Source organism: Ischnura elegans, chromosome 7, assembly GCF_921293095.1.
Source record: "Ischnura elegans chromosome 7, ioIscEleg1.1, whole genome shotgun sequence".
Classification (NCBI taxonomy): domain Eukaryota; kingdom Metazoa; phylum Arthropoda; class Insecta; order Odonata; family Coenagrionidae; genus Ischnura; species Ischnura elegans.
The window spans coordinates 47,155,304-47,172,199 of record NC_060252.1 but is presented as its reverse complement, the minus strand read 5'-3'; the positions used below and the strand labels follow the sequence as shown (position 1 = coordinate 47,172,199).

General features: G+C 37.6%; 1 protein-coding gene across 3 annotated transcripts in view; it reads right to left on the bottom strand.

The window, feature by feature from the left end:
* The window catches only part of LOC124162275, a 452,031-nt gene that overhangs the window by 92,278 nt on the left and 342,857 nt on the right, over positions 1 to 16,896 (bottom strand). The window lies entirely within an intron of this gene.

Here is a 16,896-nt window from a genome sequence, read left to right as displayed (position 1 = left end):
TGGCGTGAATATGATGCGAGGTTGGTTTTGTCGGGATCACAGAGATGAAGGGATCATGTGGACAAAAAATGGCGTTCCGATGGTAATCACGTGGCGTAACACGCCATAACATGCCCTTGGTGAGATGATCCATTGAGTAAACCATGGATTAAGATGTCATTAACTTATCTGTGAAAGGGTAAGCCGACGATTGTTAGTCATGCATAATTCAAGAAGTAATCGAGGAAAAGGAAAAAGGGTGCCTTTATTTTAAAACTCCAATACAATAAAGTTAAAATGGTGAACGCGCGCATATTGCCATATGACCAGCTTCTCGCTCAGGAATTCAGGTGTATCTGCTGTTATGTTTTATTCATATCTAGCAAGGTTTTTCAACGTTTCATACTCACGTAATCCCTTTCACTATCATAATTAGTTAGTAAAGTGTGCAAAATATTTTACACGATTCCGATTGTAAGTCATCGCCCATTCCACTTTTGGCCTCTCGCAAACGAGTGGCGAGTACAATGAATTCGCGATGGGGGATAGCACATCTTGAGGTCGTCTGGAAAATCCTGCGCTTAAATATTAATGACAGCAGATGAGGACCCAGGTTGGGTACATAAACGGGTACAAAACCAGAGGGCCAGGAATCAAGTACCAAAACCTTACACGACCAGACATCCTCGGAAGGGGTATGGAGAGGATACGCCTCCAGGGTAAGGATATGGATGGAAGGGAACAGGGAAGGATAGGGAAACCCCTAGTCGTTATCAGGGTGACATGAGCCACCACTAGCAAAACCATGGTTTAATATTTCTATAGAAATTGAAGAATATTGTAAAATGTAAATATTCTACAGATTTTTTAGATAAGAAAACAGAAAAATCTGTGGAATATTTTTATATGTACAATATTCTTCCATTTATGTAGAATCATTAAATCATGGTTTCGCGAGTAAATGCCCGTGTCGCTCTGACGACGGCGTTGGTAATATTCATGACAGCGGATGAAGACCAGGGTAGTAGAAGGATACAACGCACCAGGACCAGGAAGCAAGTCCTTTAACTAACGTGCCAAGTCATCGTGGGGAAGGGTGTGGAGTATTCGCGACCGTGATTTTCACTCCATTGAAAAAGGGCGCCTAATTTGATTCACTCCTCTTAGAGACCTTATCGAGCGCATTCTTCCTCATACGATCCGCCAGTATTCTTTTTTGCGAGGAATCGCTCGCTCATTCCGGTCTTCCCAATCGTCCGTGAGTGCTTCCTTGCCTCGCCCCATCGATCAAACAGACGTTCTCTCTCTCGAAACCTCTTTCAACGCCTCCTCAAAATACCCACCCTTCCCTCCCCTCTCTCCCCTACCTCCCCCGTGGGACTATTCCCTCCTGTTTTATTCATAAAAAGGCAGCTCATTCATCCGACGCCCTCCCGTAAGACGGTTTGACTCCGGCAGAGCTCGTCCAAGGCGAGGGAGAAGAACATTTGGGGTGCCTGAAGGGAAGGGTTGCGGTGGCTCAAATGGTACCTTTCATGCATGGAGTTTTGAAGGAGCCTCGTCCCCCTGTCGTAAATGGTAATTTGTCAGAAAAAAGTACGAAACCTGTAAATTTAAGTCCAATAAAAACAAAAATATCAAAATTTTAAATAAATTTTACCCAAGCAGTAGGCGATATCCATCGGATATCTAAATAAGGTTGATATATACAAAACAAATTTCTATTACACAATGGATATTTTGAGTATGTTACATATATATCCTATTTTTAACATCCACGCAGGGTTGTATAAGCAATGCTACATTGACATCCAAGTTGTAATATCCATGATATTATAAAATTGTATTTCCAAACAGTGTCCATAGGTGGCATACGTTCTATATTAAACTGAAGAGCGCATAGTTTTTGTTTTTATATCTGAGAATTACCAAAAACCACAATAAGCACACCCATTATCTACTCATTACATGCTGTGAAGATATCTAAGAGATGTTTTAATATCGACCTCCATGTTCACAGTTAAACATCGCTGCAAAGTCGTTTGGTATGTCTTTTGGATATTTGACAGATATCCATATGACGTTAATTGGATTAACATGGATATTGCACGGATTTCATATATTAAGGCCGACAATGTTGTCTGCATGTTGTCGGTATATCGATTGCTGCTTGGATAGTCTTAGATAGGACTTAAAATGATGTTTTCAGAGTCAAATTTAGACAAATTTTCCAGGGGTATTTCATTGCCTCTAAACCCCCGACAGAATTGCTGCTCCCCCAACATAAAACTCTAAACTTCGCCCATGCATTCAAACTACGTGGATAACGCTGCTACCGTATTGCGAGAGGAAAAAGAAATAAAGATAATGAGAAGCTGCATTGCTTCATCATAATCGTTTCCAAGTTAGTTGAATACTCAAAGTATCATACGACTCAAACGGAAATATTACCTTGATAAATATGTATTCATTTTATTTATTCACCGAGTATTTAAGCATCGGAGGATATTGCCTCTAATGCTGAATTATTAACTCAAGTCAGCTTCAAATCGTCTTCCTAACACACTCCATGAGGTATAATTGATTTAAGAGAGTTTCGTCATCATATTAGGAGGGATGCGCAAATTTAGAGCAGATTCTTATGAACAGATTCTTAAACAAAAGTAGCCTGCGGTGAATTACAAAGGAAAGTGAAAAGAGTGGATATAAAAGAATACCAAGAGCTTGAAAAAATAGCTTTGAAAGGTTAAGATAAATAGTAAATCGAGAAACGATTAATTCAGTATTCTGTGAATATGTATAAATATAAATAACTCGTGCATATTAATCTGCGTTATATGAGCTACTGTTTATTGAAATTTAAGAGACGCCACCTAATTTTACAATAAATGCTACGTATTAATTAGACATTTGCTTTATCTTTGTTCTCCAATGCTTTTCAAGTGTTTCCTACACTTAGAATCTCTAACTAGAATAATTTGGTGGTAATGTGTGCAAAATACTTTACACGATTCCATTCTAGTTCATATATTTCGTTCTACTGTCTTTTGTTCTTCTGCCAAACACTACATCTCTGCACATTCTGAGAAAAGAACTAACTAAAACAATATGACATACGTCTAAAATAAGCAGAAATAATTACTTAAGAGTAATATTACCTTTAATATGCGAAATTTTTCGAGCAAAATATTATTTCTTAAACTTTTGTTATCAGTATGTAAATAATATAATCTGCATAAAATCTCATATATTATTTTTATGCAATTTCCTGCAGCGTAAATTCAGCATAAAATGCATTGAGCTTTCACACAAATGTACGTAGGAGCATTAACTAACATGCATAAAAATTGTGCGTGATATTTTTATAGAGGATAGGACCGACTAACTTCAAGATAGCCAGATACTTACTCCTACCTTGTGCTCACCTAATAGTTCAAAGTAATATTTAACCTATCCATGATCTTTCACCAGCAGTTTGGAAACTTCGCCAGGAATATAAGATGGCTTATGTAGGTTTTTTCCAAGGTATTGATTATATTCCTCGCGAATCCTTCCTATTGATTTCATATTAGATATCCATAGCCCAAGGCATAAGCTCCGTTCTTCCCAGCTTTTGCTATAATGGACGCTCTAATGGTCGGACCGGGCTCACTTCTACCTCCATGATATTAGAGACTCTGAAGGCCTGTAAGCCCCATTCGCCCAGCCTCGTATCGGACCATGGATTTCGCGTGTTTCAATCAAGATTCTTAGGCGCAAAGAGGGCAATTTTTGAAACTTATTGGCCTACTTTACAAGCGTATGGCCCAGTTATTTGAATTGAGCGTACGTATTGTAGCCTGACGCAAAATCATACCTCACAGAAGAAGCATAAATTAATATTCTAAATAAATTGGCTTGAAATTTATACTTTAATTACCCTTAACTAGGACGTGGTGGAAAAATAAATTCTAAATTAATCCATTTCTTTTGCAATGCTGAAGAATACACCTCCCCATGGCTCTCGCTTTAGATAGCGGTTGAAGGAATCCAGCAATAAGTACTGAAGTACCGTAAGTATTCAGCGCAAATTTGCACTTCCCCATTCCTGAACTCTATTGTTTCCCAGTGGATGAAAGGATCCAACGGTAAATAATGGAGCACCGTGACAGCTCAAAGCAATATTATACTTCCCAATTCGTAGACTTTATTTTTTCCTAGAGGATGTTTGGCCTCTTTCAAGCTAATCTTTTAACTCAATTGAGTAGAAAATTAGAGCTGAGAATAATATAAAGTAGGAAATATGGAAAATGACATAGATTAGTGAATTTTTTCAACCAGCACGAACAAAGTTTTAAAACCTTCGTCATCCTTGTTAAATTTACCCTGGAGTTTGATTAATGAATCGGTGATATAACATTAAATTACATAGATGCATTAATAATGATTTTTTCAACATTTTTTACCTTTCAAAGCCTCATGCAATCCCGCAAACTTTTGTTTGCCCACCATCTAGTTCTTCCCTCAGGATATTTTAATTTCCTACTTTTCCTCAGCGTATTATAAATTGTCCAAAATACGCAAAAATTCAAGAAAAAGATACGTGTTTTGCATCATTATTAACAAGTAAAAATAAACGAAGGTATTATTATGATAGCATCATTAAAATTAGTAACAATAATAATAATAATGTTTTCCGTAAGAATTTGGACTCAAGTATTTCAGTAGACGTGGACGTATGTTTCAGAGAAGGTTACATAGTGGATAGTACTTGTTGAGACTAAGATCAGTTGAAAAACCCACCTGTGCTCCAATTGACCCAGATAAAGGCAAGTGAAAATTGCAAATCATCCCTAACGACATTGCAAAATTTTTTTCACGGCAACAGGAGATGGCAAAGAATTGCACTGCAGATTTGTGAATCATTTTTGCCTCTCCGTCCACAGTGGAGGTAAGGGAGGGTTGAGATTTGGAAGTGGTGCGGTTCCCCCAACGATTTATACGGTGCAGAGCACGAGGCTCACAGACTCTCGCACACGATTCGATATCTAATTAGGTCACGCCTTAATCACGTGGCTGAGGATGAGTGTTCACGCGTGCAAACGGGGGCGAAAAATTTTCCCACCTGGAAGGTACGTTAAGTAATACATCACGACTTAAGAAATCAAAAGAACTACTTTTTACGTGTTTTTCTTAATATAAGCCTTTATTTTGAGCCGATGGACCATTTTTTTACCTTTTCAATTTGATGATAAATAATTTTATGTCTTTATGTAGTGGATAAAAATTAAGACCAATATTTTTATAAAATACCAATCCTATTTCCTAAGTTCCTCGACATTTAATCTTTTAAAAGTTTGGAATTCTGAAAATAATTCCAAATGAAATAGACGTTATGGAGGTTCCATCAATGCTTTATATCTAAAAATACAGTTTTCGTTCATTATGGTATGAAAGTATTGATTTTGAGGTGAAACATCTCTTTGTAGCGCCCCAATTTGATCATTGATGACTTTTTGTCTTGATTTTTAAGACATTGGTCAAATTCGTTACTTTTTAAAATCATGGATAATCTTTCCAACTTTTAGCTAAACTTGTTTTTGCGTCAAGGCTCGAGAATTTTTAAAAAACTAAAACGCAAATGAAAAAGTTCTAATCCTCCACCATGTCTTAATTTCCGTTAATTAGAAGCTCAAGTTCGGAAGAAAAACATTTATTTCAATATTTTATGAATGATTGTTTCAAAAATTCAGCCAATATATCGAAATAAGGTCATATGCAATGAAAAATATACTTGGCTATCGGGAACTAAAAATTTTTCCTTCATTAGAGCCAAACATTAAAAAAACAGAATTCAAATTCAAGGTAAACATGAAAACATCAGAACCATAGTAATTTCACCAAACTAATGATTATGTGGACAATATTTAATATTATAAATCACATATTTTCTGTTGATGCGCATTAAATTCAAACAACCGTTGGGAAACATTACCGTGTGATTTTCCATGCGATAATTTTTATGAATTTTTTATTATGAAAGTGCATATTGTATTAATTCGTTTGAGCATTCACAATTTCGATAATTTTGTGTTAATTCAAATACAGATTTGTCATAAATATTGTGTGAATTCATTCATTTTAAATCCTTAGAGGAGCGCCATTAAATTACAAATTATAGAACTGACTTCAATATAAGCGTTCCTGTGATAATAATCCATTAAGCTGTAGTGTGAGATTGCTCCACTCCATTTTAATTTTCCATAATGAACTTAATATAGGTGTAATTTCACAGCGAAGTGCATGTCTATAATACCTGGACCACCACCGACAAGCCAAACAAAAAAACAAAAGGCGCAGAGAAAAATTATCGGAAGAATTATCACACATTTTCAATTTATTGTAATTGATAATGTCCCCTTTACGACTAAACCGGTCCGGGTACAATAAAAATGAGTGGATAAAGTACACAATCTGTTTAATTCATTTGAATTTCTTTATTTTTTCCCATGCAATGCGTCAGGAAATCGTAATGCGTCTTCTTTAAGGATCCAGTGTGATTTCCCGTGAAGGTACATCACGAGGCCTTGATGTGTTGGCTTAATTTTCTTTTTCGTCGCCCGGGGTCGTCGCGTTTTTCAAGAAATCTTTTCGAGTGGCTTTTAAAGAGGACGCGGTGCGGCGTCGCCCTGGTGATGGGGGGTGGGGACACAGGGGTGGCAGGGAGGGGGCGGCTCGGCCGCGATGGACACACCAATACGGAGGCCGAGAATGGAGAGTGCGAGAGAGAGGAAAAAGCAAAACCTTTTCTCGAGTCCACTTTCCAAACCAGACCCTCCTCGCACTTCCAATGGCCCACCCTCAAATTAGGGTAGTTTTTTCACCCAAAAAAATAAAATCGCATTTCCATAAAAGCGTCAAAATATCCTCTCATAAATGTGCTGAATCAAATGTAAGACTAAAATCGTTGCTGTCAAAGTAATGTAAAAATGTACCAATTATGAAACGCCGGTTGATTAAAAAATGATGCCCATTGAATTGGATATCAGTTTACATCGATAAAAGATATAGTTTCCGGCGTAATTCGGTGAAAATATTTTATTTTTAAAATAATGAAAGCACTTGCCTTTTTTTACTCTTATTTTTTTTTTCTTGAGCCAACCTTTTTTATTTCTTTAAAAGTCGTTGAAAATGGCATTAAGTGCCGAAACCTGGGTCGGTAGAAATAAAGAAGTATGGAAATAGAAATGTGCTTTCATTATGTCTTTATATGTGTCTGTGTATTTCAATATGTCTATTACATTACCTTTATCAAGTCCTTATGGCGATTTTGACTAAGCATTGGAAAATGCTTAACCAAAAGCTTATGAATTTTTGGGTATGAGTCTTATGACCAACACACAGGATTCAAATTTATAATTAAATTTAGAGGTTAGGAAAAGAACAAGGATTCATTCTATAGAATACATGTAAAAGTTTGACCAATAATTTATTAACCCTAGACACTACACAGAAAAATCGATGATAAAGTAAAACTTGCCGCGGCATTGCAGTGAATGTTGAGTTTTTGTCAAATATATGCAGTAACAAAGGCCAAATCCTGTTATTTACATGAGAAATTAGGCTCATAAAGCTTGTAAGTGTATAACTTTAAAAAGTTAATAAAAGTTGAACTTTTTTTTGCGTACCAGAGTAATAGCTTTCATCAAAAGAAGGAAAATTTTTTTAATAAGGTGCACGACAAGTATTTATCATAACACGGAAAAAGGTAATTTAATAGATGTTTCAAATATCGACTTTCCCAGCCATATCCAGGTTTCCATTTGTATTTGCTTCACTTTTTAAAAATTTAAATTTGTATTATTTTGTTGAATTAATGATCGTCACCAAAATTAAATAAATATATATTTCCAAAATTAATTACTCAGATCCATAAAACTGAAAATGTTTGCAATTTTTGTAAGTCATCATCAAAATATTCCCGGCCTGGTTTAAATGAATTGAGGGAGAGAAAATGTAGAAAGAGAATTTTGGTCAGCACGTTGTCGAAATCAAAAACACTAAAGTTTGCATGTGACGTGAATACCGAAAAAGATTCTGACCATAATTCTCCGTCGTATGATACAACCAGAAAAGGCAAAACATATTTGCTAGATTTTAACACGCTAAAGTAGCAATCTGCCATTTAAAATTATATTTCTCGGGAGCCATTTCATTTTCAACATTATGTTTGGTTACTAAAATCACTTTATATGAAGATGAAAAACGAAAAAAGCAAGACAATTGCATTAGACCACCTAACATCCAGTTATCAGCCTCTACATAGTGAATATCACCGCATTCCACTACATCTAGTTCATCCCGCAGACACGAGGTAGAGGTACCCTCGACGGAAACCATTTTCCTCCGCAGAAGTAGGAGTGCTCCCTTATACTCGCCCTTCACGCCGAGACCTTAATGACCCTTCGGGCGACCTGACTCCCCCGCCCTACCCTTTACCAGCTCTGCCAGGAGACATCTACCAAAGCACTCAGGACTTACACCAGGACCATGGAATGAGAGGAAGGACAGAAAAAGAGACAAGAACTGGAGAGGAAGAGTATAAGGTGAGAGAACTCGAAAGGGTCGAGGCTGGGAGGGTCTGCTAAGGCAAATTAGGGGCATCTTCTTACCGAGGCGAATTTTTGGGAATAATGACGTGGCGTGCATAAAAAATAAAAAAGTGCCGAGTGGTTAGACCACAGAAGGCAAGAGAAAGATGAGCAACATCTAATTCGTGTGCAGTGTCTAATTCAGTTATTTAGAAATCTATCACTAATTTACTACAATCATTTCTAAACTTATGTCTAAATGCTGCATCATACCACTGTTGGAATTTCTGAGGATGAATCTCACAAGGTAAAATAATTAATATCCCTTACATAACTCCTTTAAATTCCTTATTACATCCAACAGTAAACAATTTCAGCAAAAAAAGTAAAATATGGAGTAGACGATCAGTGGTAGACATGGAAAATTTCGAGGTATGACTTCAAAATAAGTGAATTGAATTTGTGAAAGAATATAACATTACTCTCAGCTAAAGCAGCTGTCGCGAATATTTTCAGAATCTTGCATGAGGCAGCAAAATTTATAATGATTCGGGATATTAATATTATATTAACCCAAAGTTAATTCTTACACTTTTTTCTCTCCAATAATCGGAAATTCTATTTTTTATGTTGAAATTGACTAACGATATTTGCAATTAATGAAAACATGTTGCAAGGTTCAATTGAGAAATACAGAGTTAAAGCACAATAACAGCACAATACCAATGTCGCGGTTCATTTTCTTCTCCTCCAACTTGAGGTCAGCAGCTTATTTTACATATTAGTCATAGTTTGCATTAGCCAACCAGGCGGCACCTTCTTTGCTAACTAGAGTTGTAGAAGTCCAAACCATGTGACCAAATTTGCTGAGGCACTTAACAAGCAGAGTCAGCTGTCGAAACGTCGCTATGCAGCCAATTATGACGCATTTGAAAGCCAGAGAGTCCCATCCAACTTACTCTACGGGAAAACCTGAAGCCTAGTAAGGTTGCGAACACTATTTTTTCTGTAAAACTCAGGGTAACAAAAATGTTTTATAATGAAAGTTAACATATTTAATTATGGTTCCATCATCATCAACCATAATTGGACCAACTAACTAATGATTTTTCACTAATATTGACCTAAGATTGGTTTGACGCAGCTCTCCATTCCTCTCTCCTATCCGCTAGCCTTTTCATAGCGACGTATTTCTTATCTTTCACATCCCTTACAACCCGTCCTATGTAACTCATTCGGGGCCATCCTTTAACCGACTTCCCCTCCACTTGTCCTTTAGCGATTGTCTTCATCTTGCCATCATGCCTCAGTATGTGTCCAATTAAGTTGTCCCGTCTTCAGCTAAAGGTTTTTAGGAAATTTCTCTTTTCTCCCACTCTTCTTAACACTTCCTTGTTACGTACACGGTCAATCCATTTTATCTTCATGATTATTCGTTGTTCTCCACTTGTCCTTTAGCGATTGTCTTCATCTTGCCATCATGCCTCAGTATGTGTCCAATTAAGTTGTCCCGTCTTCAGCTAAAGGTTTTTAGGAAATTTCTCTTTTCTCCCACTCTTCTTAGCACTTCCTTGTTACGTACACGGTCAACCCATTTTATCTTCATGATTATTCGTTAGCACTACATTTCGAATGCTTCCACTCTTGACTTCTCTGCTGCTGTCAATGTCCAAGCCTCGCTTCCATAGAGAAAAATACTCCATACGTAGCATCTGATGAATTTTTCCTTACTTCTATGCTTGTATTCTCAGCAGTAAGAAGATTCTACTTTTTGTAGATAGCCCTCTTCGCCTGCGCTATTCTACTATTTCTTTCTTGAATTATGCTCCCATTAAATGAAAACTCATTCATTTAAACTCCCATCTGAGGAAAACCTGTATTAGTGAGCTTATATTTACTAATGATTTAAGCAAAGCACATCACTCCTATAAAGCCTTCAGAATCAACGATACTGCAACGCGGTAGGTAAAGGTGAAATGGAAGAGGTAGGGGATTTGGGAAAAAAAATTCAAAGAGGTACGGGATTTGGAAAAGAAAATTCAAAGAATCTCCTTTTAGAAAAGCTGTCCGGCGCAGCGAAAATGCGATTAACCTCGCGGTAGAGGCTTGGCAGACGGGACCCACCTCAATTTACGGCCGCGAAATTCTTTGTAAAAAAATGTGGAAAGAGCAGAGGGCAAAAGCTGAGGGTACACCGAAATCATAATCGTAAGACATGGGATAGGATCTAAAAATAAAAAAAAGAGTTTAATTTACAAGTAAATATCACAAATACTTTGTATGAGGGATAAGGTTAGGAAGAAAATGAAACGGACACTTAATAGACGGTTTATACGGATAACAACAAAAAATTATTCATGTTTTTGGGGCTATCAGTACATTTGACGATTATAAATGGACTTTGGTTCTTAAATAAGATTTTAATGTTTCGTAAAAATGATACTCAATACGATACTGAATTCAATCAATTTGATATAATAGAAAATGGTGTGCATATGCCTCAATTATAGCCAAAAAAACGTTAAATTTAAAGTAAAACCTGAGATTTTTTTGTAAAACTATTTGCTTTATTCAAAACTAGAACGAACTTGTCCCTCATTTTTTTGTACTACAAACTGGGCAACTCCGATGCCAAGATCAATACATAATTGGAAACACATGGCAAATCATAAGGCTTTTAGGACTACTTCAGGGTAACAAGGATGAAGAAGTGAAGAAGAGTGAGTGAAAAGAGAAGTCTTCTAAAAACCTAAGGAGAAGACGGGACCATTGAATTGGCCAAATTATGAGACCTGATGGCATGGTGACAACAATCGTAGAAGGAGAAGTGGAAGGGAAGAAAGGCAAGACGACCCCGAGTGAGCTACATAGGTCAGGCAATAAAGAATGTAAAAAATAAGAAATTCTTCACCGTGGATAGTGGATAGGAGAGTGGAATGGAGATTTGCATAAAAAAAATCTTAGGGTTATCGATTTATGATGATGATGAGGCATTAGTAATGAAATACAAACGTTCAACTCGACTTTAGCCCGGAATCAGACAATTAATCTAATGGAATAATGCAATAAACCTGTTTCAAGGTAATTGCACAGAGATGAAGGAAAAATTATAATTTAAGCAATGCCAATTCAAGCATTTAAAGTGCAATAGTTATTGGTAGAAAATTATTCTGAAAGCTCAGGCTAATGTCTCCGAAGACAAATAATTCAATTTAAGTACAATTCAAGAGAAGGTACTAGAGAGGAGCAGTATCATTGCCACATCGCGTCAATAATTTCTCCGGATATAGAGGAAGAAGGACTCAATTTACATTTGAAAAAGGATTCAAACGCTGAAGTTGAACCCATGACTTGAAAGCATAGACAAATTACTATCATTACTATCACAAAAAATGATTTTTCATGCGTTCGGCAAGCATCAGAAGTTCGTAGTACTAATTCCCCAGTTCGTAGTACAGTATACCCATACACACAAGTACACTCATATTCTGGGTGAAATTTTTCCTTGCAATTTCATGTAATCTTCGTTCTGAGCTATAGGGAGATTTTTTATCACGACAATTTCAATAATTTTCATGTTCCCAAGATTAATGACGAGTACTGCAAAAGTTATTTAGCCTCCCATGAATTACAACTTTCATATTCGTACTTTTATTCCACAGAAAATTGAAATTATTGTGCAAAATGCACACGCTTGTAACTAATTTTGTGGTTGAGCTCTACCTTCACCTTGGTAAACAACCTGTGGGTTGAATCCCTCAGTGATAGGTTTTACGGTTTCGTTTTTTCCCTACAATTACAAATATACTTTGTTACCGACTCCAAAGTTTATCATCTATTTAATTTTTTCTGATTATAAGGTTTTTCGAATATTTTTGTCTCATTTCAACTCGTTCAATTTGGAGGTGCACAACTGCCCGTGAAAACCTTCCTTGTGGTAGGATCGGTTTTAAACTAGATAAATAAAATCAGAATCCATGAGGTGTTACTCGACCTGTCTGTTAACAGGAATACCATCTACAGTTCTTTTGGGATTGAATTGATAATATAAAGTGACTAATTTACTCCATCGAAAATAGAGTACATGTTCCGCAAGCACCAGAAATCGGTCCATTTATTAATACCATAACTTGCCATAAATGCCGTAACTGGAGAAAGAATTCTAGTAGATGACACTCAGTGGGAGCAATAGAAAAAAGTGTGAACACAATCCTTTATTTGAGTTATGTAAGCAGGAGACTGTAAAATTTCAATTTGAATAGGATACTAGCTAGGAACGTTAAATTGTGATAACGTGCAATGTTTTACATAATCGCTATTTTATCACAAAATACATTATAAACATGGTAAAATCAACTAAACAATGAATGGGGGGAGCAAACAGGTATAGTGACACGTTTACGTTAACTCTATTATGTTTTTCAATGTATACAGCGAAAATAATATCTTAATGCTGAAATCGCCAATGTATGTATTGTATTTCAATGAATGAATTGGTGATTTTAGCATTGTATGTCGCATTGGATATTGAAGAATTTCGATTTCGAATAATTTGAAGCACGCTTGCAATAAAAATACGTGATAATAATGGCATAATGCTTCTACTCAAATGATTACCAATTAACTCCATGGCCAGTGTAAATAATTTAGAATTAGTTTGCATAATTTACTTTTATTTTATATCCCGCATAACCTTCCACTTAAGCCAACCCAAATCATATTCCTACTTTCTATTCTGTAGTCACGCAAACCAATATTTGGCTCGAGTACTACTTTCCCAATCCTTAAACCTACATCCACTTCACACCCAAAAACTCCAAGCTAACAAGTTCTTCTCGCGGTAGATGCATGAGAAATTTTATTTATATCCCGAGGACTGCTAAACCACACTGATACCGGTTTAGATCATCCTTCAACGATGAAGGAGTCTAAATATTTTCCTCCCTCGACACACCGCTCAAAATAAGTGGAAAATGTTATGTTTCTTTTTCCTTCATACAGCCTGTAGAGCCAAAATCCAAATACTATACGAAACGGGGATCAGAAAAAACCGGGCAGGAAAGAAATGTTTTCTTTTTGAAAAATGCTAAAGTATGAATAGGGTAAGAATCAAAAATAGATCAGATGATAGTAACCAGCATCATAGTATTTGATCAAAGAGTTTTCCATTCCTCTATCTGTTAATGAATAACGTTCTCACAAAGACAATCCAAACCCAAAACTTAATTATTTGAATTTTACGATCCACCCACGGATTAATGACACATTTATACTTTCCAATTCCCTAATCCACTGCTGCTTTACACCTTAATACCCTTAAACGCCTCTTCTTGCACTAGATGTATGAGAAATTCTACTTTTATTCTAAGAACTGGTGATCTAGCATGATAGCACGAGATTTGGAATTTCACTATCCCATACCCCTCAAACCTACTCTTATTTTACACCTAAACCACCATGCTGAACGCCTCTTCTCGCGACTGATTCATGAGAAATTCTACTCGTATTTTAAGGAATGATAAATTTCTCTTATCCGGCAACAGATTCGCCATTTCCCTATGCAATATACGCATAGGCGGATCTAGGGGGGGCACGGGGGCACGTGCCCCCGTGCCTAGATCCTTAAAAAATACGGAAGATTTTATAACGGTCCCATTATCATTGCGTTCGTTTTTTTGCGAGGAAATCTTGTGCCCCCCCCAGAAAGAAATCCTGGATCCGACCCTGAATATACGGTTAACATACACCAATCTAACGCTCAAGTACCTCATTTCAAACGCCTCTCCTCGCAGTAGGTGAATGAGAAATTGTTTTTATTCGAAGTTCTAATAAACCATTATGATCTAGCGCGAGATTTGTAATTTCTCTATTCTATCTACCCCAAACCTAGTCCCATTTTACACCTAAATACCCCAGGCTAAACGCCTCTTTTCGCGATTGATGCATTCTACTCCTATTTTATGGACTCTCTTATTCATTCTATTCCTATTTTAATAAACATCTCATATTCGGCTGGAGATTCGCTATTTCCCTATACTATATTCGCCTGACATACTCCAATTTAACACCTAAGCAACCCATGCTAAACGCCTATCCACGCAGTAGCTGGATGAAAAACTCTATCCCTATTCCGTAGACTGATAAACCACTCTGATTCGGGTCGAGAGCTTTTTCAAACGATGACGGAGTCTAAATATTTTTCTGCCTCACTATGGGACTCTGGGTGCAGTAGGGAATATTAAGTTTTTTCCTCTCACCACTCCGTACAGGCAACGACGATACGGTACGGAGCTCAGCGGAAAAAAATACACAATAGCGCCGAGAGTTGAGCGGAGCACACTCCTCTAGGTCTTTGTCTCTTCTTCCAAGCTCACCCTCGTTGCCACACGGGAACACATTACCCGCGGCAGCTCCAGGCGCCTTCCACCGATTCCAATATCGCCGTTTCGAGCTGCACACTCGAACACAACGGTGTAATCCTTTTCCAGCTCCAGTACCGTCGAGTGGGTGCCTCATGAACGGAGAGAAAGATTCAAGGCTATAGGCGAAACGGAGGCTATTTCAGGAATCCTTTGGGATACACTCTTTAAAATCCTGTCGAGTGCAGATGTGTTCCTCAAGGAGGCCGGTCCGAGAAACGAATTATGTTTTTTGTGAATGAATAACTTAAGCTTTCATGGTAGAACTAAAAACACAGTGTAGGTAGTTCACAAACTTTATGATACTGTCGACTAGTTTCAACGGCTATAGCGTCATTCACAAGAGGAACAGAGAATGACACTATAGCCGCCTAAAATAGTCGACAGTAACAAAAATTTTGTCAAACTGTGTTGTGTTTTTGTTCAACCATAAATATGTCCTCGTTCCACCAAGTCACGCCAACATCAGTTGATTTCAACTTGAGCTTTGTTTGTCCACAGAATTTTTTATTAAATCTAGGGGTGTGCGAGTATTCGAAAATTCGAGTCGAGTCGAGTAGTTGGTACTCAACTCGAGTGATTCGAGTAGTATTACGAATGTCGAGTCGAGCAGTTTCGGTTACAGAGCTGTCGAGGCCAGTAAGTTCAGAAATCTGCCGGCAGAGGGCGCTATCGTGAAACTTGTGTAGCAATATCGTTTGTAGAGTCGTTCCAATGCCTTGGAGTTAACGCCTTCTGGTAATGAATACATTGGTGCACCATCTTACATACTAAGGGGGTGATACCTGAGGTAGGCTAAAACTACAGGGAGTTGGGGGACTATAGAGGTGAGAGGAGGTGGCTGGAAGTTGAAAAGGTGGAGGGGCTGATTTTTTCCCAGGGTGTAAGAGCCAAGGAATGTTGAGGGATAGGGAGGTAGGTAGGGCTGAAGTTCCCCAAGCTGGCTAACTGCAGTGAAGGGCGGGCGAGGATTAGAAAGAAACCGGCGATGTAATAAGGGGTTGATTTAATTTTTTTTTAATCTGTGGAAAAACAAAGTTTAAGTAATTCATTCAAGATGTTAAGCAAATTCTACAAAGTATCGCAGGAAACCACTTACTTGAACAAATTATGTGTCACTGACTCACTTTTCAACCTGAAGGTTTTGTTTGGGTAGGTGAGGGTGGAGCTTTTTTACCTTTCTTCTATGATTGCAATTCTGAAAAGGTTGAAATCAACTTTTTTTTCTTCTGAATTATTTCATCATCAGCAGCCGTAGCCATCAATAAGATTGTTGTGACGCAACTACACACTCAGTCCTCAGATCGGCCACTCTTTTAACGCCTACATAATTAGCGAAAATTCCACACTCTCCACTTCATTCCACTCCAGGGGATCCGGGTTCGAATCCCGGTCAAGGCGAATGATTTTTGCTTCGTTTAATTTTCCCACATTTTGTGCAGTATGGGTGACACAGTAAAGTTATCACCGTGTCTAGTCCCGGTATACTTAAATTAGTCAAGAGCAAACACCTCTTGTGTTTAACGTTCAAGCTTCGCTATCCGGCTGTGGCGCATTGCGCACGACTTGGACTGCAAGTCGCATGATATTATACTGCAATCTGGATCATATATTCCGGTGTAGTCCACAAATCTCACAGAAGGGAATGACGCCTCAGGAGCTTAACTGACTAAAGCACTTGACTTGAAACCGAGGAATTCGGGTTCAAATTTACTTCGGGTTTTCGCACTTTTGTGCATTGTGGGTGAATCTGTAAAGTTATCACCGTGGCTAGTACCGGTAAACTTAATTGGCCCACATAATTCCTCTTATTTACACCCTCCAACACCTGCACCACCTACCTATGATTGTCTACTTCTGCCGCTATTTCCTCCTACCTGACCTTCAACGTTAATTTTCATCGGACTCACGTCTCCGATGCGTTTCTC